At 46.2% G+C, this 22965-nt stretch overlaps 2 protein-coding genes across 3 annotated transcripts in view; one reads left to right on the forward strand and one right to left on the reverse strand.

Annotated features, from left to right (window-relative positions):
- Positions 1-19980, reverse strand: part of MYO18B (myosin XVIIIB) — a 266462-nt gene extending 246482 nt beyond the window's left edge. Inside the window, exons 1-2 of the mRNA XM_083589603.1 lie at positions 19398-19980; positions 18978-19362 (exon numbers count right to left, since the gene is read on the reverse strand). The gene's annotated coding sequence lies outside the window, so the exon portion shown is untranslated. The remainder of the gene's footprint in view (positions 1-18977; positions 19363-19397) is intronic.
- The window catches only part of TFIP11 (tuftelin interacting protein 11), a gene marked incomplete at its 5' end in the record, with an annotated part of 601324 nt that overhangs the window by 541298 nt on the left and 37061 nt on the right, over positions 1-22965 (forward strand). The gene's annotated exons all lie outside the window — the stretch shown is intronic.

The raw sequence follows: 22965 nt of genomic DNA on the forward strand, positions 1-22965 counted from the left end.
AGAAAATTAACACTGGTAATGACACCCTGGCTACAGAATTCCCTCCTGCTGGAGGTGTGGAGGACCCCTTTTTGCTATGGGGCCTTCTGGTGTCAAGTAAAGACTTCTCTTTTCATCCAGGCTTCTGCAGAAAATTAATGTTGCAAGTCAGGGTGATTATGAGGACCACAGCAGTGCGCTTCACACACAGACACACACAGATACTTTTAGTCAGCTTCTTCCCTATAAGTCAAGGAATGCATCTTCGCTTTTTTCCATCCATAATATCCCACAGAGGTATCACTCTCAAGAAACAATCTATTCCTTTCCTTTTCCATTTAGCTCCCATAAAGAGGCTCTTACCGACCATCAAGGAACACCCTTCAATTATTTTGTTGGTGGCAACACTCCTTTGTTCAAACCCCAAACTCTGGCCAAGCATTGCTTCCCTGTTTGCTGTTACCTGCAGTAGCCACTCCAACCAATGTGCAGAGGGGTGGGAAGGGAAGAGGGTCTGCAAAGCCTCTCCTTCCCTTCTGCTGCAAGAGAAGAAACTTTGGGCTCCTCTTGTCCCTGAAATCTTCCCATTCCAGCAGATTATCACAATTACTCTGCGGCTAATAAATCTTTTTGCTTCCCTCTTCCCTCCCCAACCACTCTCCTTTTGCATTGAGACTGTAAAAGCTGAAGGGCAGGGACTGTTTTATCAGTGGCATTTGTAAACCATCTTGGGAAACTTCTTTGGCTGAAGAGCAGGACTGAAATTGAGTTAAATAGTAGGCCTCTGGGCTGTTACAAGGCATCGCACCTGCCCAGCCACTGGTGCTCAGGCAGCCCCTCTGCCTGCAGCCTGCAAAAATGTGTCCCAGGGGAGAACAGGAGACAAGCGAGTGACCTTTTCCTACTGACGCTTTGGAAATCTGGCCTCCCCGGATCCTTCTTGCAGCCACCTGGCAGAGCTGGGCAGCTCACATACCTCTGTGTTAAAGTCACTCTACTGTACATCACACAGGGAGGGGAAGGCATGGCAAAGGACACCCCCCCTGCACTAGGGGGGGCACCGCTGCTAATATTGGGTGGTGCAGACTTTGCCAACTCCTGCTGGGGAAGAACAGCTTTGGTGTCTCTAAAAGCTCCACAACACCCCTTCGTCTATAGAAGGCAACATCTCCAGGGTGGAAGGGGCAGAGTCTGGATAGTTGCTACTAAAAAATTAGATGGGAGGGGGTCTGCACATTTTTTCCAGAAAAAATGGAGTTTTTATTTGGAGTTCTTGAACTAGGATGGCCAGACATGCACTTTTGAGAGGCAATGTGCTGCGACTTCTGGTCGATCGCGGAGCAAAAAGCAAGCGGGAATACTCTCGGAGAGAAATTCCGAGCTTTTGGGAGGAAAAAAGGGGTGCTGCAAGGGCGCCGCAGCCCCCAATTCCCCCTTGGAGGAAAATCCAGGGGGCCAGGTTCCCGGCAAAGCCTTTTTGCAGACCACCCGGCTGTCAGGTAGCCCTTAAAAGGGGTGAAGAGTACGGCGGAGTGAAGAAGCAGGCTAAGGGAAGCCATTTTCTACCCTCCGAAAGCGCAGCTCCAGGCTTGCACAGAAAAGCGATCGATTCTCAACCAATAAGAACTTCGGACCTAAATTGAGGTATTTAATGAAAATTTTAATTGGGAAAGGATTCGGAACAGATGAAGTGAAGAAAAAGGAGGTCAGCTTCATCTGAAATCGAACTTATACGCTAAGGGAATTCGCAGAACGCAGGAGAGTGGAGTGTGAGTTACCGCAAGCGGTTTTTCTTCTGTTTTTATAATATTTGGACATATACTTAAATAATAAGGATATTGAGAGCAAAGGAGGAGTGGAAAGATACTGTTTAATATAGTTTGAAGTCTTTTTTGGTGAAACGGATGAGACCGTGGGAAAAGGATCGCTAGGAGTTTTTTAGTTTCGGTTTTAAAAGTAACTGCGCAACAGGATTGTAAGTTTTTCTTCTCCATTTTTATTTTGTTAAAAAACTTTTCTGGCAGCAACTGGTGGTAAGAAGAGTTAAAGAAAGAACTGACTGGCTGAAAAAGAATCAAAATTTCAAACAGAAATGCTAAATAATGATTACAAAATTTTATCAAAGATGTATAAACTGCTGCTAGAATGGTATACTAAAGGTGAAGTTAAATCGGTTATGATACATTGGGCCAGAGATTTTGGGTACAATATACAGCTAAATGAATGGATAAAATTATGGAATGAAAGGTTAAAATTTATGGCCTGTACTGCGATAAAGGAAAATGTTATGAAAATGATATATAGGTGGTATATCACCCCTGTAAAGTTAGCAAAAATGTATAAAATGTGTAATAAGTGTTGGAAATGTAAAGAAAAAGAAGGAACTTTTTACCATATGTGGTGGGAATGTAAGAAGGTGAAGGGCTTCTGGGAAATGATATATAATGAATTGAAAAAGATGTTGAAATATACATTTGTTAAGAAACCAGAGGCATTTTTGTTAGGAATGGAATGGTAGGAAATGAAATAAATAGAAAGGATTGTAAATTTTTTCAATATGCAATAACAGCGGCAAGAATATTACTGGCCCAAAAATGGAAACAAGAAGAATTACTGACGATGGAAGAATGGAGAATGAAGTTCATGGATTATGCAGAACTTGATAAATTAACAGGAAAGATCCGAAATCTACGGGATCACAGGTTCACTGAGGACTGGAGTAAATTTACAGATTATTTGAAAAGTATATGCGATGAGCAAATAACGCTTGTGGGTTTGCAAGAAGCTCTGTGAAAATATCTGGAGTATTGTAAAAAAGGGAATAGGGAGGGGGAAGGTTTGATGAAAGGCAATATTAAATTAGGAAATGCGTAAAGAAAGAATCAAAACGGAAGATTCGCAGGAGAACTGAGGGAAGTCTAAAAGAATATATTTGTGATAAAAAATTTTGGTATGGTTTTATAAATTTGTATTGGAAAATCAATTTAAAAATTAAAAAAAAGAGAGAAAGGCAATGTGATGCAGTGGGCTAGTCACTGCCTGCCAGCCTAACCTACCTCACAGGGAATTAAATGAGGGGTGAGAAAACAGTGGTGGACCTTGGCGCTTGCTGTAGCACCCTAGAAGCTCCACACCCAGTATGACTGAACTAGTTGCACTCCCCTAGATCTGCCTTTGGGAAGTAGCATGTACCTTGGAAGAAAAGGTGGGATATAAATTTAACAAACAAACAAACAAAGCACACTGGGCTTGGACCAGGCAGCACGCCAGACAGAAGACTCCTTCAAATAGAGGGTTATCCTCTGTAAAGTAGAACACAAGCACACAATCAGAACTAGGAGTGGGAGAGGTATTCAATTCAGTTCACATTAAAGGTGAACTCAGTGGCGGAGGAAGGTGGGTGTGGGGGGTGCGCTCCACCCCGGGTGTCATACCTGAGGGAGGTGACATCGCTGCGGGTGGCACCCCCTGGGACACTTGCTCAGGACACTCACCACCGGTGGCACCGCCCCTTGGGGACACTTGCCATGTGCGCCACTGCCTCTGTGCTCACCGTGCCACACACCCCCCCGGGATCACCATGCGCACCGGAACCCCCGTGAGTGGATCACCCCGCCCACAGGTGCACCGCTCCAGGTGCCAGAGCAGCTAGCTCTGCCTCTGGGTGAACTTACCAAATGTGCACTTCTCCAAAATACACAGAAACTGAAACCCATTCTTAAAAATCCATACTTCTCTGAATTTTGCAATGTTATTCAGCCATGGCACATGCACAAAAATGCATAGATAGGGGTGAAGTGTGCATAAATATACATATATTCCTAATAACAGCATCCAAAAATCCATAATATTAGGGGAAATTGTTCTGCAAAAAAAAAGTGTACCTTGGGCAAAATTGCATACAGGCATATGTCCATTAGCAAAAGGTAGAAGAATCTGAAATGTGAATTGATGAATTTTCATTGACTTTTTAAAAATGCTGTGAAAATGTGGAGAACTGAACTTATGCCTAGAAAAATGAAAAACTGAAGAAGAAGAAGAAGAAGAGTTTGGATTTGATATCCCTCCCTTCAGGAGTCTCAAAGCGGCTAACATTCTCCTTTCCCTTCCTCCCCCACAACAAACACTCTGTGAGGTGAGTGGGGCTGAGAGACTTCAAAGAAGTGTGACTGGCCCAAGGTCACCCAGCAGCTGCATGTGGAGGAGCGGAGACGCGAACCCGGTTCCCCAGATTACGAGACTACCGCTCTTAACCACTACACCACACTGGCTCACCAAACTGAGGAACCAAAATTGGCATATTTGCCTCTCTCTCTAATCAGAAGCCCTCAAGCAATGCTGATTGCAGGCAAGTCCCTCACCTGTGAACATCAGTGCCAGCTCTTGAGGTCACAGAATCACCGAGCAAGAGAAGCCCACAGGCCAAGAAACACAATGAACCATTCCTGCATGAAGCTAAAGGCTGTTCACGCGGATCCTTTGATTTGTACAGGTACTGGGCCTCCCTCCACAGAATGCCAAGGCATCAACCCTGCGCTGCCTCATTAAAAAAAGTCATGCTCTGGTTGCTTTCTAGACAGCTAGAGCTGAGAACCGCTCAAATATTTTCTATATGTCCTTATAGACTTATCCGGGCAAAGTCCATCCAGAAGCAGGCCTGATTTTATCAAGGTTCATGGGAAGGGAGCCCAGGAAGAATGGAATCAAAACGGTCACCATTCTCTGCCTCTCTCTTATTCTCTATCACACAAATGCCACATGCATCCTGAATCAGCAAGTGTCTTGCAAAATACTTAAGTCAGTTCCAAACATCCTGCACACTTTAGAACCACAACGAAAGGATAATTAAATGCCATAAAAATTGTGATGTTATGTGATATTATGACAAATATAGCTCACACAGTTCTAGTGTTCATGCTCACAGAATTATAGAATGGGAGAGTTGGAATGGACCCAAAGGGTCATCTAGCCCAAGCCCCTGCAAATGCAGGAATTGCTTCTTCACACAGTGCATTGTCAAAGTATGCAGCTCACCACTACTTCCTGTCTTAAAAGGGGTGTAAGGGAGAAGATGCAGAATTTTAAGAGGCAATTCAAATCATTCAGAGGTGTTCAGAGGTTCAGAGGCATTTGTATTTAGCGGGAAAGGAGGGGCTTTAAAAGTTGGTATTCTTTTCACAGGCATCTTCTAGAGCTGAAAGGGTATTAAATGAAGGTTTTGCACACAAACAAAAAGAGGTTAAACACACCTTTGAAAGCTCTTGCAAAAGTTGGATAAATGTCTAAAACACTTCTTCCTAATTAGAAAGTACATCTGGCTCATAGGGATCAGTTTGTGCTATATCCAATTCAACCCACCTGTCAGCATTAGCAGCCTAAAAGTGTCCAAAGAGAGCAGCAAGGTGTGAGCGAAGAAAACAAGCTGCTCTCTCTGCTGAAGAGCCTGTCCCAAGGTGCTAGTTCCCATTCCACTTGCTGCAAGTCCAAAGGTGAACCCATGGCGTACGGGTTCATATCTGCATGCACTTTATGATCTAAGAAGGCAGAGGACCTTCTCAGTAGTGGCACCCACCCTGTGGAATGCCTTTCTATCAGATATCAAGGAGATAAGTCTTATACAATCTTTAGAAGACATCTGAAGGCAGTCCTCTATAGGGAAGTTTTTAATGTTTAATGTTTAATTATGTTTTTGTATACAGGACTGCCTTCAGATGTCTTCTAAAGGTTGTATAATTAATTATCTCCTTGATATCTGAAAGAAGGGCGTTCCACAGGGTGGGTGCCATGGACTGCAAGAAGATCAAACCTATCCATTCTTAAGGAAATCAGCCCTGAGTGTTCAATGGAAGGACAGATCCTGAAGCTGAGGCTCCAGTTCTTTGGCCACCTCATGAGAAGAGAAGACTCCTTGGAAAAGACCCTGATGTTGGGAAAGATTGAGGACACAAGGAGAAGGGGACGACAGAGGACGAGATGGTTGGATAGTGTTCTCGAAGCTACAAACATGAGTTTGACCAAACTGCAGGAGGCAGTGGGAGACAGGAGTGCCTGGCGTGCTCTGGTCCATGGGGCCACGAAGAGTCGGACACGACTAAACGACTAAACAACAACAAATGTTTTTGTATATGCTTGAAGCCTCCCAGAGTGGCTAGAGCTGGGGGTATTCAGAACTGGGGGTAGAAATAATAACATGCTCATCCTCATCATGATCATCATCACCATCATCACTGGAACCTGCTGGATCAGGCCAATGGCCAACAGTGGACAACCAGATCCCCCAATAGGAAACTCACAAACAGGACCTGAGCACAAGATCCCTCTTCCTTCCTGTGGCTTCCAGCAACTGACATTCAGAAGCATTTACTGCCTCTGAACATAGAGGCAGGGCAGAGCCATCTTGGCTAATAGCCAATGATAGCCATATCCTCTATGAATTGTAAGAACTTAAAAAAATACTGCTAGATAAAAAGATCCTGTAGCTCAGCTATTGAATGGAGATGTTGTAAACCATTCCTTGAAGACCCTCTGTCTTGCCACTTTCAATTGTTGCCATCTTAGGGAGAAAAGAAGCTGCATTAGTAAGATCATTGGCTCCATTCATTTTAGCATAGTCTGCAACTGCCTTCCCCAACCTGATGTCTTCCATAAATTGTTGGTCTCCAACACCCAATGTCCCTGATCACTGGCCAGGTTGGTGGGGACTCATGGGAGTTAGAGTCGAACAGTATCTGGAGAACAGCAGTTTGGAAAAGGCTGCTCTACACCATGGGTAGGAAAACTAAGGCCCGGGAACCAGATTTGGCCCAATTGTCTTCTAAATCTGGCCCGCAGACGGTCTGGGAATCAGCATGTTTTTACATGAGTAGAATGTATCCTTTTATTTAAATGCATCTCTGGGTTATTTGTGGGGCCTGTGTGGTGTTTTTACATGAGTAGAATGTGTGCTTTTTAAAAAAATGCATCTCTGGGTTATTTGTGGGGCATAGGAATTCATTCATTATTATTTTTTTCCAAAATATAGTCCGGCCCCCCACAAGGTCTGAGGGACAGTGGACCGGCCCCCTGCCGAAAAAGTTTGCTGACCCCTGCCACTGATTAGTAGAGCAGGAATCCCTGGAATGGTAATTCTGAAGATGCAATGCCATCACCAAAAATGCCCCATCTCTGGCCGATTGAAAAAGCACGTGGTGCAGGGATCATCTCTGGGATTGTCCAAAGATCTAGATCCATTCTGGACAGAAGCAGCCTAGGTTTCCTGCTTGAAACCCCTGAAGCTGTCAGTGCTGTTATAGAAGGGGGGAGGGTTATTGGGTTGTCTCTGCTTTTATTTTTATAATGAATTTTGTGTTTTCTGTATTGTAATTTTATGTTGTAAACTGCCCTGAGATCCATGGGTATAAGGTGATGAAAGAAAGAAAGAAAGAAAGAAAGAAAGAAAGAAAGAAAGAAAGGAAGGAAGGAAGGAAGGAAGGAAGGAAGGAAGGAAGGAAGGAAGGGCTGTCTCCCACTGATCACTGACTCCCCACCTACCACTTTTAGTGGAGAAAGGGCATGGGGGAGGGTCTGCATTACCCTTTCCCGTCTGTCATTTGGAAGCTTCATCAGTCAGTCAGTTGGTTTAGTCCGTCAATTGATTGATTGCTTCTGGCTGGTGTAGATTCAGGTCTTCAAAACCAGCCTACCAATACGCATGGTTGGGAGGCAGGGGAGAACATTCCCATTTCGTCTCAGGTGGTAAAACGGATTGGGCTGCGCCTGCCTCGGGTAAGCCCAAAGCTGATCTCTGATCCCGGTGCCTCTACCAATTGTGGTACAATGGATATGTTGGGAATCTGAATACGTGCAGCTACTCACACAGAGTTAATTAAGGTTTGGCAAACAGCCAGAAGGCAATCTGAAGGAATAAGTCTGCCTGGTGATACAGAGGCATGGAGACAGCTCCATGATTGGCCAAGCTCTCTCAAGGGAGTGAAAATTAATGGCCTACTAACTGGAATAGTTCAGTGTTCAGTGTAGGAGTTGGAGGTTGGGAGTTGTGAGTCGTGTATGAGAGAGCAAGCTAAAGATCCATATTTTGTTCCTGTATATAAAGGTAAAGGTACCCCATCAGGGCCAGTCGTGACCGACTCTAGGGTTGCGCGCTCATCTCGCTCAAGAGGCCGGGAGCCAGCGCTGTCCGAAGACACTTTCGGGTCATGTGGCCAGCGTGACAAAGCTGCATCTGGCGAGCCAGCACCAGTGCCGCACACGGAAATGCCATTTACCTTCCCGCTATAAAGCGGTCCCTATTTATCTACTTGCACTTAGGGGTGCTTTCGAACTGCTAGGTTGGCAGGAGCTGGGACCAAACGACGGAAGCTCACCCCATCGCGGGGATTCGAACCGCCGACCTTACAATCAGCAAGTCCTAGGCACTGAGGTTTTACCCACAGCGCCACCCGCGTCCCGTTCCTGTATATAGTCCACTGTATATAATAAACACCTAACTACAAGTTCCTGGTTCCTGCTTCATCTATCCTGTCTGCAGCCAAGTTGCCAATTGCTTCCATGGATTCTGCGTTTACTTTGCTAGGTCTGGCTAAGGTCCTGCAACTAGTCAGAAAGTTGTGAAACACCAATAGGTTTTGCCAATAGGATATTGATCAGAAAGAGGGCATACTGGTGGTGGCACCACGCCTTTGGAATGCCCAGCTCAGTGGAGATTAAAAACTGCTCCACCAAAAGTATTTGCTTCCATGCAAGGATACACAGACCAGCATTGAAACCTCCCAAAAAGGTCTCCATGAATGTAAAGCACTAGGCAGATAGAAGGGAGAGAGGCAGAGGAAATGGGTGCAATTCTGTTACTGATTCCTCAAGCTGCCAGACAGAACAACTTGACCCAGTCTTTCTTTCAATTTCCAGTCACAACAATGACAGGAAGACTGTGGCTTTGCTGCAATCTGAGCAGAAAACAAAATAACTAAAAAAATCAAATCAAATATCTTTAATACGGTCAGTGACCAGGAAGCATTTATAAAAATATGACATTAAAAGTAGTATTGTGCTACAAATAACAGTAGAAATATGGCCAATTCACAGAATTGGTGCTTATATTTATGACCAGGTTTCGACTTTTAAAGTTTTAAAAATTCAATTCAGGTGTCGCTACTGTTTATTATCGTTCCTTCGATGTTTACAATTTGAACTCCATTGTTGACATCATTGCTCGTCTTATTCTTGTTGCAATGTAACAGTACTTTGCCATGGGCCTGTTAATTTCGGGCTCTTTGTCAGCTAAGAGGTGTCTGATATAGGTGTCGTCTGTACTACGAGGTATTTTCCTCAGAATCGGTTCGATCAGCTCTTTTCTTGAGTCTCGATATAATGGGCAGTATAAGATGACATGCCCAATGGTTTCAATTTCATTGCTGTTACAGGGACATAATCTTTGTTCAATCGGTATTTTATTGTATCTTCCCTCTAGAAGAGCTGAAGGGAGAGCGTTAAAGCGGGCCCTGGAAAATGCCCATCGGTCAAAATAACTAAAATAAAATGGGGGAGAATTGGTTCTCCCCCATAGCACCCTCCCCCAACTCCTTTCTCTATGCTTCTGAAATTTTGCAGGGAACTTGACTAGATTTCTTTTCTTTCTTTCTTTTTATTAAAGATTTTCTTGTTTTACAGAAGTATGTGTAATGTCTCTCGTATTTTTTCCATGTAACATTTTTACAAATCAGTTTCATTTGTTGAGACATTGGGGGGGAGGGGGAGATGGGGGGATGTCACATTCAGGCAAATTGCGCACAAAGAAGAGCAATAAATCGTTCTTTTAAACACTCAAAGTTTAACGGTACTTAGTACAAAAAGAAAATGCATCTCTTTGACTGAAATTTTGCAGGCTCTGCCCCCTCTGAACAGACTGCTATGCTGGAAAATTTCATCCAATTCTGCAAAAATACACACAAAAAATGAAAGGCTTCTCTTGATTTCCACCTTGCAGTAAATGAGGAAGACATCCAAGTTTTTGCCCCTGTCACCTGACTCAGGAAAGTGAGTTTGGAGGTAAATATCTTATCTGCACAACCCTATAGTTTTCTCTTATGCTTTTCATATATTGAAAATTGTTGATTTCATTATTAATTGGGGGAGGGGTGTTTTGCTTTATGTATGCTGCTTTCAGCCCTATCTGAGAAAAGGCAGGGGTACAAAAATGTAAATAGATTAAAACAAATGCGCAGGCATGATTTTGGATTTTGGAATATTGCAAATTTTCTATGCAATCTATATTAGGTTATTTTTGCTCTGTTTAGAATACTGAATACACTTTATAGTGCAAGAAATATATCAAGAAAATTAAATAATATTGTGCTGTATGCCAACGTTGGCCCAATGAAATTAATGGAGATGGCTGGTTGGTTGGTTGGTTAGTTAGTTAATAATTAGTTGGTTGATTGGTTAGTTAGTTAGTTACCGTATTTTTCGCCCCATAGGGTACACTGCCCCATAGGACGCACCTAGGTTTTTTGGGGGGGAAATAAAGAAAAAAAATTATATCCCCCCCCCAGGCGTGGGGCTGGCGCGGGGGAAGCCCGAGCTTCTCCCGACCCCAGCCCCCAGAACAGCCTGCTATCCGCAAGCCTAGGGAGCCCGGCGCGAAGTCGCGCCGGTCTCCCCAGGCTTGCGGAAAGGTGCGCGAAGCTGGGCGCGCTCGTCACGTGTCCCAGGCTTCGGAATGCAGGCAGCTCCGCGCAGCCGTCGGGAGGGCTCCGGAGGGCTGCGCGGAGCTGGGCGAAGCCCGGGACTGCAGGCACCTCTGTGCAGCAGTCGGGAGCCCAGCGCGACTTCGCACCGGGCTCTGGAGGGCTGCGCGGAGCAGGGCAAAGCCCGGGGCTGCAGGCAGCTCCGCGCAGCAGTCGGGAGCCCAGCGCGACTTCGCACCGGGCTCTGGAGGGCTGCGCGGAGCTGGGCGAAGCCCGGGACTGCAGGCACCTCCGTGCAGCAGTCGGGAGCCCAGCGCAACTTCGCGCAGGGCTCCCAAGGGCTGCGCAGAGCTTCCTGAAGCCTGGAGAGCGAGAGGGGTTGGTACGCACCGACCCCTCTTGCTCTCCAGGCTTCAGCGAAAGCCTGCATTCGCCCCATAGGACGCACACACATTTCCCCTTCATTTTTGGAGGGGGAAAAGTGTGTCGTATAGGGCGAAAAATACGGTAGTTAGTTAGTTAGTTAGTTAGTTGGTAAGTTAGTTAGTTAGTTAGTTAGTTAATTAATTAATTAATGGAGATTGGGCCTACTCTAGGTAGAACTTCCTTGGGTACAATCCTTTGTGTTTAATTTCCTATATCAGTCATACTATCACAAGTATGTGGGTGGCTTCTTCTCATGAGCTTGTAATGATGACTGCCAATCTGGAAAGCTTTAACAGAGGATTAGACAAATTCAGGGGTGCCATGGGGGGGTAGATAAGCCCTGCCCTCTGTAATTGATCACATGACACAGTGAACACACACCTTTTGAATGACAATGGCTATCAACTTGGGGGGAGGGGCTCAAATATTTTATTGGGGGAGTGAAGCCCCCTAAGCCCCTAGGAGTTGGCTCCTATTGATAAATTCATGGAAGATAATATTAATTATTATTATAATTATGATAATTATTTATTATTATTATTTATTATTATCATATTATACCCCACCTATCTGGCTGGGTTTCCCCAGCCACTCTTGGCAGCTCCCAACAGAATAATAATAAATAATAATAATACTAATAATAATAATAATGTGACAAAACATCAAACATTAAAAACTTCCCTAAAAAGAGCTGCCCTCAGATGTCTTCTAATAGTCAGATAGTTGTTTATTTCCTTGACAACTGTTGGGAGAGCATTCCAAGAAGGCCCTCTGCCTGGTTCCCTGTAGCTTCACTTATTGCAGTGAGGGAACCACCAGAAGGCCCTTGGAGCTGGACCTCAGTGTCCAGGCAAAACAACGGGGGGGGGGATATGCTCCTTCAAGTATACCAGGCTGAGGCCATTTAATAATAATAATAATAATAATAATAATAATAATAATAATAATAAATTTTATTTATACCTCGCCTTCCCTAGCCAAGGCCGGGCTCAGGGCAGCTAACAACCAATAATAAAAACAAGTTGAATGAATACAACTTAAAAACAAGATTAAAATACAACATTAAAACGTTAAAATGCAGCCTCATCACAGGAGGTGAAAGGAAAAAAGAAAGAGGGGGAGGGAATCAAATTGACTCCAAGCCAGGCGGAACAACTCTGTCTTGCAGACCCTGTTTAGGGCTTTAAAGGTCAGCACCAACACTTTATGGGACGTGGGTCGTGCTGTGGTCTAAACCAAAGCCTAGGGCTTGCCGATTGGAAGGTCAGTGGTTCGAATCCCTGTGCCAGGGTGAGCTCCCGTTGCTCGGTCCCTGCTCCTGCCCACCTAGCAGTTCGAACGCATGTCAAAGTGCAAGTAAATAAATAGGTACCGCACCAGGAAGGTAAACAGCGTTTCCGTGCACTGCTCTGGTTTCACCAGAAGTGGCTTAGTCATGCTGGCCACATGACCCGGAAAAACTGTCTGTGGACAAACGTCAGCTCCCTCAGCCAGTAAAGCGAGATGAGCCGCAACCCCAGAGTCGTTCACGACTGGACTTAACTGTCAGGGGTCCTTTACCTTTACCTTTTACCAACACTTTGAATTGTGCTCAGAAACGTAGTGGGAGCCAATGAAGGTATTTCAGGACCGGTGGTATATGATCTCGGCAGTCACTCCCAGTCACCAGTCTAGCTGCCACATTCTGGATTAGTTGTAGTTTCCAGGTCACATTCAAAGGTAGAAGAGAGTGCATTGCAGTAGTCCAAGTGGGAGATAACTAGAGCATTCACCACTCTGGCGAGACAGTCCGCAGGCAGATAGGGTCTCAGCCTGTGTACCAGATAGACAGATAGACAGCTGCCCTGGACACAGAATTGACCTGCGCCTCCATGGACAGCTGTGAGTCCAAAATGATTTCCAGGCTGCGCACCTGGTCCTTCAGGGACACAGTTACCCCATTCAGAGCCAGGGAATCCCCCCAACCTGTCCACCCCCTGTCCCCCCAAAACAGTACTTCTGTCTTGTCAGGATTTAACCTCAATCTGTTAGCCACCATCCATCTTCCAACCGCCTCCAGACACTCACACAGGACCTTCATCACCTTCACTGGTTCTGATTTAGAAGAGAGATAGAGCTGGGTATCATCCGCATACTGATGAACACCCAGCCCAAACCCCCTTATGATCTCTCTCAGCGGCTTCATATAGATGTTAAAAAGCAAGGGGGGAAGGACAGAACCCTGAAGCACCCCACAAGTGAGAGTCCAGAGGTCTAAACACTCATCCCCCAAAACCACTTTCTGGACACAGCCCAGGAGGAAGGAGCAGAACCACTGTATAACAGTGCCCCCAGCTTCCAGCTCCTCTAGAAGGATGTCATGGTCAATTGTATCAAAGGCCACTGAGAAATCCAACAGAACTAGGAAACAGCTTTCACCTTTGTCCCTAGCGTGCCAGAGATCATCAACCAGCACCACCAAGGCAGTTTCAGTCCCATGATGAGGCCTGAATCCGGATTGGAAGGGATCCAAATGGTCTGCATCTTCCAGGTGTGCCTTGAGTTGTTCAGCAACCACCCACTCAATCACCTTGCCCAAGAATGGAAGATTTGAGACTGGGCAATAGTTGGGCATATTGGCCGGGTCCAAAGATGGTTTTTTAAGAAGCGGTTTAATTTTCCCCTCTTTCAGTGGGTCTGAGAAGGCTCCCTCACAGAGGGAAGCATTCACCACCCCACAGAGCTCATTGCCCAGCCCTTCCCAGCTCGCTTTTATTAAGATAAAGCTGGCAATGCATACTAGCCACAATGGCTATGCACTACATCTAGAAACAGGGGCAACATGTCTCTGAATCCCACTTGCTGGAAATCACAGGTGCTGGGAATGCTGTTGTGCTCACAGCTTCCTTTTTCCCAGTGGGATCTGGTTAGTCCCTGTGAGGACAGGATGAGAGCCTCTAGTCCGATCTGCTGGGCTCCTGCTATGATAAACAGAAGCAGACCTTCCCAAATCTAGAGAGAGCGTATTTCAGAGTTGTGAGAGATTGCAGACAAACATAACTATGCATGAGCGCTAGTTAGTGCATGAAGGGGTTAACAGCAGAGTTCTGTTCCTAGACTCAGCTAGGTCATGGCCCCTCACCCCCACAAGGGAGAAAGTGAAGTGTCTTCTATTTCCTTTCCTCATGTAACCAAGTAGGATGGGCATGTCTGAACTTGCTCCAAAGTTCAGACTGCATGTTTGAAACTTTATGCTGTATTTTAAACCCAGTAGTAATCTATCTGTGTGCTCCTTGCTGCTGCATGGAATAACGGATGAACCAGACCTTTGGATTTAGTAAGAAAAGAATTTTAAACTTACTTAACAGTGTATGGTCTGTTTATTGCTAGAGGGGTAGAGAGGAGGGGCAAGCATCTTAAGGCAGACTAAATGGGATATGCAAAAGGGTTTAACAACCTATATTCCACACTATGCGGCTGCTGTTAACTCTGAGAGTGTTTTTAAATCTGGAGGCTCTCTCCCACTGAAGAGTGTGCAAATCCCCATTTTTGAATCTAGACACCCAGCTGATTCTTTTGTTAATTACCCACCCATGGGTCAGATCTATATTTCCACCTCTTTTGGACCCAGACCCCCTCTTTCACTTGATCTCCCCACCCAAACGTGTTCAAACCACTAACAGCCATCATTGCTTTGACAGGCAAATGTAGAACGTTCTTTACTCACAGCTTCATCCATGCAGCCCCTGCTTTGGGACTAAGGATCTGCAGATTGAGAGTGTCACCTAACAATGGAATTAGGACTAGAGCAAAGCATCTGATCTTTCCTCCTAAAACCAGCCAGCCCTAAGAGAAGGCTTGGGAGTTGCCTCCTTCTCTCTACAGCTCCTGTAAGTATCACCACAGTTCCTGCAACTTGTTTTGTCTGTTGTCCATCCCTCTGTCCCCAAAGGTCTCTTGCAGGAAGCTGTCTTATGCCCATCCAGTTCAGTATTGTCAACAACAGCAGCCTTTTGTTTGCCAGATGCTTTGGACTACAGCTGCTATAAGTCCCAACCAGCACAGCTTACTATCTTTAAGATATTAATCCAGTGTCCTTGATTGCCATGTTGCTGAGCTAGACAGACCTAGAACAGCAGCTCCGACGTGCATTTGAGTTAGTCATACCTGCGTCTTTGGCAAAATGTCCAAGGAGAAGAAAAGCATGTGCTATCCAGTGGCTCCACACATTGCCAAACTCAGTGCTATAGCATCACACAACCACAGAAAAGCCAGCATATTTTGCCTCTACTTACCCCAAGCAGTCTACCCCCATTACCACCATTGCACCCTTTGTTGATCCAATCTGTGTGGCCCAGTGTAAAAATCACCCAGGGCTGCAGAGCTCAGCACATCTGCCAGGAAGGATCAGAAGCGCCTGAAACCCTGAAATTGGAGCCACCTGGACATGCCCTGGCTGGCTGGCTGGATTCCACAGGGATGGACTTTCAGGAGAAATCTGATCATTCCAGGGACTCCTAGCTATAGAAACTGCAGTCAGCTCAAGCACCTTTTCCAGAAAGCAACCTGGACTGTCTTCTTGCAGATGGGCGACTAACAACCATGGAGAATTGCTGCCTACAAGTCAGTTTGATCAAAGTCTAGCCAGGGAGCAAATCAAAAGCGTATTTCCTTATCAGGAATCTGTGAAGAAAGACATGGTTTGCAGATCCTTCTTTCCTATGGGGCAGTCGTTCAGTGGCAGAGCATCTGCTTTGCATGCAGAAGGAAGGACTGCAGTTCAATCTCTGCCAGCTCCAGGTAGGATCCAGGGAAAATCCCTGCCTTAAACCCCATAGAAATCCAGGGTTTCAGGCAGAGGACATTCCCAGCCCCATCTGGAGCTGTCAGGGATTGAACTGGAGAGCTTCTGTGTGCAAAGCAGGTGCTCTAGCACTGAGCTATGGCCCCTCTCCCATAATACTTGTACTGTTAAAGATGTTAAAGCTGTTAAAGATTATGAAGGGCAACATGCTTTCAACACTTGAAAGACCATTATTTATTTGCCTTAACCCTGAACACCAGAGACTCTCTGAAATTTTGGTCAAGTCATTTTCCCAGTAGCCAAACTGTCTAAAAAAGCAGGCACGGGGAAGCTCAGGCCTGGAGGATTGTTCCCCAGGCTTGGCCCTTCCTCAGGCCCATCCCCTCCCCCTGCTTCTGGCTGGCTGGAATGTCCCCTTGAGCTCTGATCGTGCCTGCATGGATAATATTTATTTATTGCATTTATATCCCACTTTTTTCCTCCTAGGTGGCTTGTACCATTCCCCGCCTCCCCATTTTATCCTCATAACAACCATGCGAGGTAGGTTAGGCTGAGAGAAGCAAGGACTGGTCCAAGGTCACTCAGTGAGCTTCATGGTCAAGGGGGAGAATTTGAACCCTGGTCTCCTGGATCCTGGTCCAGTACTCTAACCACTACACAACACTGCCTCTTATCACATTAATAAATAGGGGAGGGTGTTTATGTTTAGGAACCTTTGGCTTTTGAGTGGTTACCTAGTGGAGTCACCCTTTTTTTTCCTATGGGCCCCACCACCACTGCTGGCATGCAGCCCTTTGGAGGGTGCCCTTTGGAAGGTGCCCATTGGGCTAAAAAAGGCTTCCGACTCCTGCTTTAAAGGGCTTTCTATCTAGCCCTGAGCAAAGCACATCTCCACATGCCCTACACCACGGTGGGTCCTTTCTGAAAAACAAGGAAAGCAGAGTAGGATCTCTTGAAGGAGACTCATAGGGTAGGACTCAAACTAATGGCTTCAAGTTACAAGAGAGAAGATTCTGAGTAAACATCAGAAAGACCTTCTGGTCAACAGCTGAACGATCTCCCTCAAGGAAGGAGAGGCTGTGGACTCTCCTTCCTTGGGGGTTTTTAATCAGAGGTTGGATGGCATGGATGCTTTAGTTGAGATTCCTGCATTGCACCTAGTAAGGTGACCCTGGGGTCCCTTCCAACTCTACAATTCTATTATTCTAAGTCAATGTAATGCTGTTAACATTCTCTCCAGTTTCTGTCTCAATAGGAGCAATGAGACAACTACGGAAAAAGTAGAAGCACAGAGTTGTAGAGTTGGAAGGAATCATAGGTGTCATCTAGTCCAATCCCCTGCAATGCAGGAATCTTTTGCCCAACATGGGGCTCCAACCCACAACTGTGAGATTTAGAGTCTCATGTTCTCATTTATTCCAACCCCCTGCAATGCAGTAATTACTGTATACTGTGCTTAAAATGAAATACGCCACTCAAAGCACAATGCCCATGAGATGACTTCACCCGCCACCCCCCTACCCACTTGGCTCCCTCCTTCAGGGTCATGGCCTCTTTGCCCCCTTGCCTTTCACATACATATACACAGGTGCATGCACCTAGATGAAGCTTTTCCCACCATTGCACCTCCATACCAGGAATAGCTTCACCTTTCAGTTTCTGACTTATGCAGCTGTTTGAAGCACAAGGGACCTCTTTTGCTCTCTCCATAAAATGGTTACAAATTTTCAGATTCTTAGTTTTCCTCACACCATGGATTTCCTGGTAGGGCCTTCTCCACACAAATCCACGGCCGTTTCCCTCTGCTGAGAGCTCTCTGTGTGAGTGGCGTTAAGCGAAAGAAAGGAAAGGAATGAGGAGTTTGGATCTCACAATGTTCAGCTGTCAGGATCACAGTCGTTCAATGCCGGATTTTCTCCAGCACTTGCATCCAGCAAACCAAAAATCAGACACTCCCGATCAGCAGATTCAAACTCATTCAGACATGCCTTGCTATGATTAAATTCTCATGCACCAATGGATATGCTGAATGGGGCGCACAAATACACCCTGCTTTGCTAGCAGTCTCTATAGCATTTCAGAGCTCAAAGCCTAAATTTCTGCATTTCCTATCAATGAGTAAGTAAACACCACCATTACAGTCCCCCCATTTGATTTCTTTAAAAGGAAACATTCCTTCATCCCACCAAGTTGGGCTTCTGGGATTTTTATTTTTATTTTATTTTCATAAAATTTAAACATGGCTTGATTGTAAAACAACAACCTCAAAACAGTTTCCAAAAAAAGACAACTTAAAAATATCAATGAAAAGAACAATATTAACAACAATAATTTAAGACTTCCAAAAAGTTAAAGCAATGTTAACACTAAAAGCAGATTAAAACTTGCATCAGGATTTTTTCTTTTTCATTTTCACACTTTAGATCTTGCTCTCTCCATCTTTGTCAGTTCCTAGATTATGTATTTATTGCATTTCTATCCTTCTTCCCCCCCAAGGAACTCCTCATTTAATCTCCACAACAACCCTGTGAGGCAGGTTAGGACTGAGAGAGTTCAGTGTGGCTGACCTTCAAGGTCACCCAGTGAGCTCCATGGCAATTTGAACCCTGGTGGCACTCTAAGCAACTACACCACACTGGCACTCTTCTCAAAACGTCTTGATTCCAGAAGGGGCCTCAATGCCACCTTTGCAAAAACAATCAATATTCAGAAAACGAATTTTCCATCCCTACCTAACAGGATGCTCCTAGTTTCATCAGTGCCTGGCAGCTCACTTCTGATGAATGGATAATTCAGAGAATCAATAAATGAACATTCCTGCCCACTTAAATCATGTCTTGCTCAGCATATATGATCCTATGGTGTGCGCACAAACAGCCATATGCTGAAGGGATCAGCTCCAGCCATTTGATGGCCCCTCGTGTTCCTCCAGGCCTTCTTCATACCTGGCTAAAAATAGCCCCTCACACCCAGCAAGCAGCACACTGAAAGAAAGACATTTTGTATCCCAAAGCAGCCCCCTGCCCAATTAATCCCCTTCCCAATCACTCCCCAAGAACCCACTCCCCAATTTCCTCCCCAACCAAACAAGCCCAGGGATTGTCTACCTTCTCTATTTTCAGCACTGCCAGCAACAGGAGGGGTACAGTTTCTACACAAAGAGCCTCCCAGGCTCTAGGAGCAGCTACAGGTTCCTACCAAGCACAGGAAAAGCGGAGAGGAGGAGGGCAGAGGCTAAGAAGGGGGCCCCTCCCTTCCCGCCCACCGCAGATGAGAGCCAGCAGCTGAGCCAAGGGGACAGGTCATGGCTATAAATATGCCCAGGCATCAGGACTGGGGGATGGCTGAGTGACAGGGCCAGGAAGAGCCAGCCAGCCAGCTGACTGAGCCAAGCCCTTGCTCTCCTCCCCTCTGAGCACATCTCAAGGGTCAGCTTGATCCTCCAGGCCCGCACACAGCGAGCCCTTGCTCAAGCACCAAAAACAAGGATGACTCACTAGCGCAAGCCTAAAACACATGAGGAAAGCCTCATTAAACAGAATGGAGTTCACTCATGAGAAAGCATGCAGATAATGAGACATATGCAAACATACACAAGAGCACCACAAACCGACCCTCTACTATAGCTTATTGTACTTTCAAAAGTTTCCTTGTCCAAACTTATGATGGCCTAGCTAATGGAACATACTACTAAACCTTAGGTTACGTAAATACAATCCTGGTTACAACACACACAACGTAATAGGCTGTTTTTGACTATGTAACTTCTATTTCAAACACAATTCAACATATAATATCTCACAAAGTGTAATTCCATAGACCAACACATCATGCAAACAGAACATATCAAGAGAAATTAAAGTCCAATGAATGGTCAGGGGATAAAGTCCATTCGGTTCCTAAAGTGGCATATTGGCAATAACCACAATATGGTATGCTTATTTTATGATGTTCCACGTATCGCTGCTTTGAGGAGTCTAACATGCATTGTATGTAGATATCAGATCAGATGGAAAACTTGAAGGTATGGCACAACAAGGATTCTGGGATAATACCTTGTTTCGCCCAACCGGGCTTCGTCAGCCATGTATACTCTAAATTAAACAAAAATGATGTACCTACAAACTATGTAACATAACATACAAATTACCGTATTTTTCACCCTATAGGACACACTTTTTCCCCTCCAAAAATGAAGGGGAAATGTGTGTGCGTCCTATGGGGCGAATGCAGGCTTTCATTGAAGCCTGGAGAGCGAGAGGGGTCGGTGCGCACTGACCCCTCTCACTCTCTAGGCTTCAGGAAGCTATCTGCAAGCCTTGGGAGCCCTCAGGAGTTCCCGCTGGGCTCCCAAGGCTTGCAGACAGCAGCCTGCAGCCCGAAACCTGGGGAGCGCAGCGGAGCGCGCCCCAGGCTTTGGGCAGCTCTCCGCAAGCCTTGGGAGCCCGGCGCGACTTCCCGCCGGGCTCCCAAGGCTGGGCTCCCAAGGCTTGCTGACAGCAGCCTGCAGCCCAAAACCCGAGGAGTGCTACTCAGCGCACCCCAGGCTTCGGGCCTCGGGCAGCTCTCCGCAAACCTGGGGAGCCCGGCGGGAGTTCCGTTGCTTGGTGCCGGCTCCTGCCCACCTAGCAGTTCAAAAGCACATCAAAGTGCAAGTAGATAAATAGGTACCGCTCCTGCGGGAAGGTAAACAGTGTTTCCGTGCGCTGCTCTGGTTCACCAGAAGTGGCTTACTCATGCTGGCCCGATGACCCGGAAGCTGTACGCCGGCTCCCTTGGCCAATAAAGCGAGATGAGCGCCGCAACCCCAGAGTCGGTCACGACTGGACCTAATGGTCACGGGTCCCTTTACCTTTACCTTTACCAGAAAGAAACCATGACACGAAGACATTTACTATTGATATTTGTGAAGTAATGTCCAGTGTGCATTGTCCCCTAAGGATTAACACCTTCCCCAAATTATGTAAAAACCATAAAATCATATGGAAGGGGGATGTGTCATTACATTCCAGCCAACTATCACAATAACGTTACTCATCTTCTCAGGTTCAAGAATTTGTACTTTGAATATCTGCTCTAGAAATACGATCGTATCACAACAAAAGTATTACCTTCTGGGAAGATGTGAAACACAAAAAGCATTGCTCTGCGCTGCAGGGGGCAGGGTGGGGAGAGGAGAGGAGAGAAGGTGACGACTGCAAAAATCCCACCCCACCCCCAAAAAAACCCTCAAAGGAAGCCAAGGTTCCCTGGAGCCAGTCCTACCTGGCAGCTCCAGGGGGTCCCAAGGCAGACCCTGCGCCTTAAAGGGCCAATGCAGGCGCCTGCCTTTGGACCTCGTTGGGGCTGGGGCAGGGCAAGAGGAAGAGGTTTTTGAAGAGAGTCCCCACGGACAGGGAGGAGATCGAAGGATGCCCAGTGCCAGGGCTCCGCGCTCGGTGGGTAGGCAGTCCCTGCTTCGAGCCCCGGCGGTGAGGGATGGGACCTTAGGCAGAAATCACCGCAGGCACCATATTAGGAGAGGGAAATAGCCAACGGAAGTGCCTCCATGTTGGAAGAGGGCACAAAGCACCGCCAGCGCCATTTTAGGAGAGGGAAATAGCCAGCAGAAGTGCCTCCATGTTAGAAGAGGGCACAAAGCGCCGCCAGCACCATTTTAGGAGAGGGAAATGATCCCAGGGCAGCAATTGCTCTTTTTCCAGTCAATATAAATTGATTGCAATGTGTGCTTCATGGCATAGCTTGCAGATGCAGTAGAGGCCTCAATCCTCTGTGGATGTTACCTCCTAGGATGTGGACAGGCTGCTTGGACGAGTGAAACCAACCACCTGTCTCCTTGATCTTTGCCCATCCTGGCTTATAAAAGCTAGCCAGGAAGGGCTAGGTGATGGGCTTCGTGGGGTGGTGAATGCTTCCCTCTGTGAGTAGCCTGTGCGCTACTTCATTTTTTTTTTTAGATATTTATTGGAGTTTTACAAAAACATAAATTTAAAAGATCATATAAAAAGAAAGAAATACAGTAAAAGAAACATAGAAAAATACATAAAATAAGAAAAGGAAGAATAAAAACAAATCCATTTTTGTAACCCTAACTCATTATCTCATTTCCTTGGCCTCCTCACACCTCCCCTTTTTGTATCCCCATTTAAATAATCAAATCAGCAAATCCTTACCCTCTTTCGTTTATCTTAGCTCTATACCTTAACATATTATAACTCTATATTTTCATCCATTTTCAGTTCAATTTTGCATACTCTTGTTAACTTTGTTGCTAATGCCACTTATTTTCAATCCAGCATCATTTTTAACATTCATTAATTTTACAGTGTTTCTGAAGATAGTCTTTAAATTTCTTCCAGTCTTCTTCCACCAACTCTTCTCCCAGGTCTCGGATTCTGCCAGTCATTTCCGCTAATTCCATATAGTCCATCACCTTCATCCTGTGCGCTACTTCAAGACCTTCTTCCTGCTTTTGAGGGAGGTGGCGGAATTCCCCCACCTCCCGCAAAAGCCCACAGGAGCCGCGCGCGACTCCTGCGGGCTTTTCGACCAGGAGGGAGAAGGGACTGAAACGGCCAGTCAGTCCCTTCTCCCTCCTTGGGGAAAAGCCCCAAAGAGCGGCGCACTCTTTAAAGGCTGCGTGGCTCCTACGGGCTTTTCTACGAGGTGGGGGAATTCCCCCACCTCCTAGAAAAGCCAGTAGAAGCCGCGCTGCCCCTTTAAAGAGCACAAGGCTTTTGCCTGCTTTTGCGGGAGGTGGGGGAATTCCCCCATCTCCCGCAAAAGCCCACAGGAGGGAGAAGGGACGGACTTGGGACCGTCATTCCCTTCTCCCTCCTTGGGGAAAAGCCTGCTTTCCCCCACCGCCAGCCTCAAAGCTGGGTTGGAGAGTAGCGGGAAGGCGTCGTGCGCCTTCCTGCTGCCCCCCCATCCTCTGGGGCTGGTGATGGGGGAAGCGTTGCTTTCCCCCACCGCCAGCCTCAAAGAGCAGACTCTCCTGGCTTCAGCGGAAGCAACGCGAAGCCTCTGGAGCGCAGGCTTCGGAGGCTTCGCGTTGCTATCGCTGAAGCCAAGGAGCCTGAATTCGCCCCATAA

This window comes from Podarcis filfolensis (assembly GCF_964270895.1).
Source record: "Podarcis filfolensis genome assembly, chromosome: 16".
NCBI classification, from domain to species: Eukaryota; Metazoa; Chordata; class Lepidosauria; order Squamata; family Lacertidae; genus Podarcis; species Podarcis filfolensis.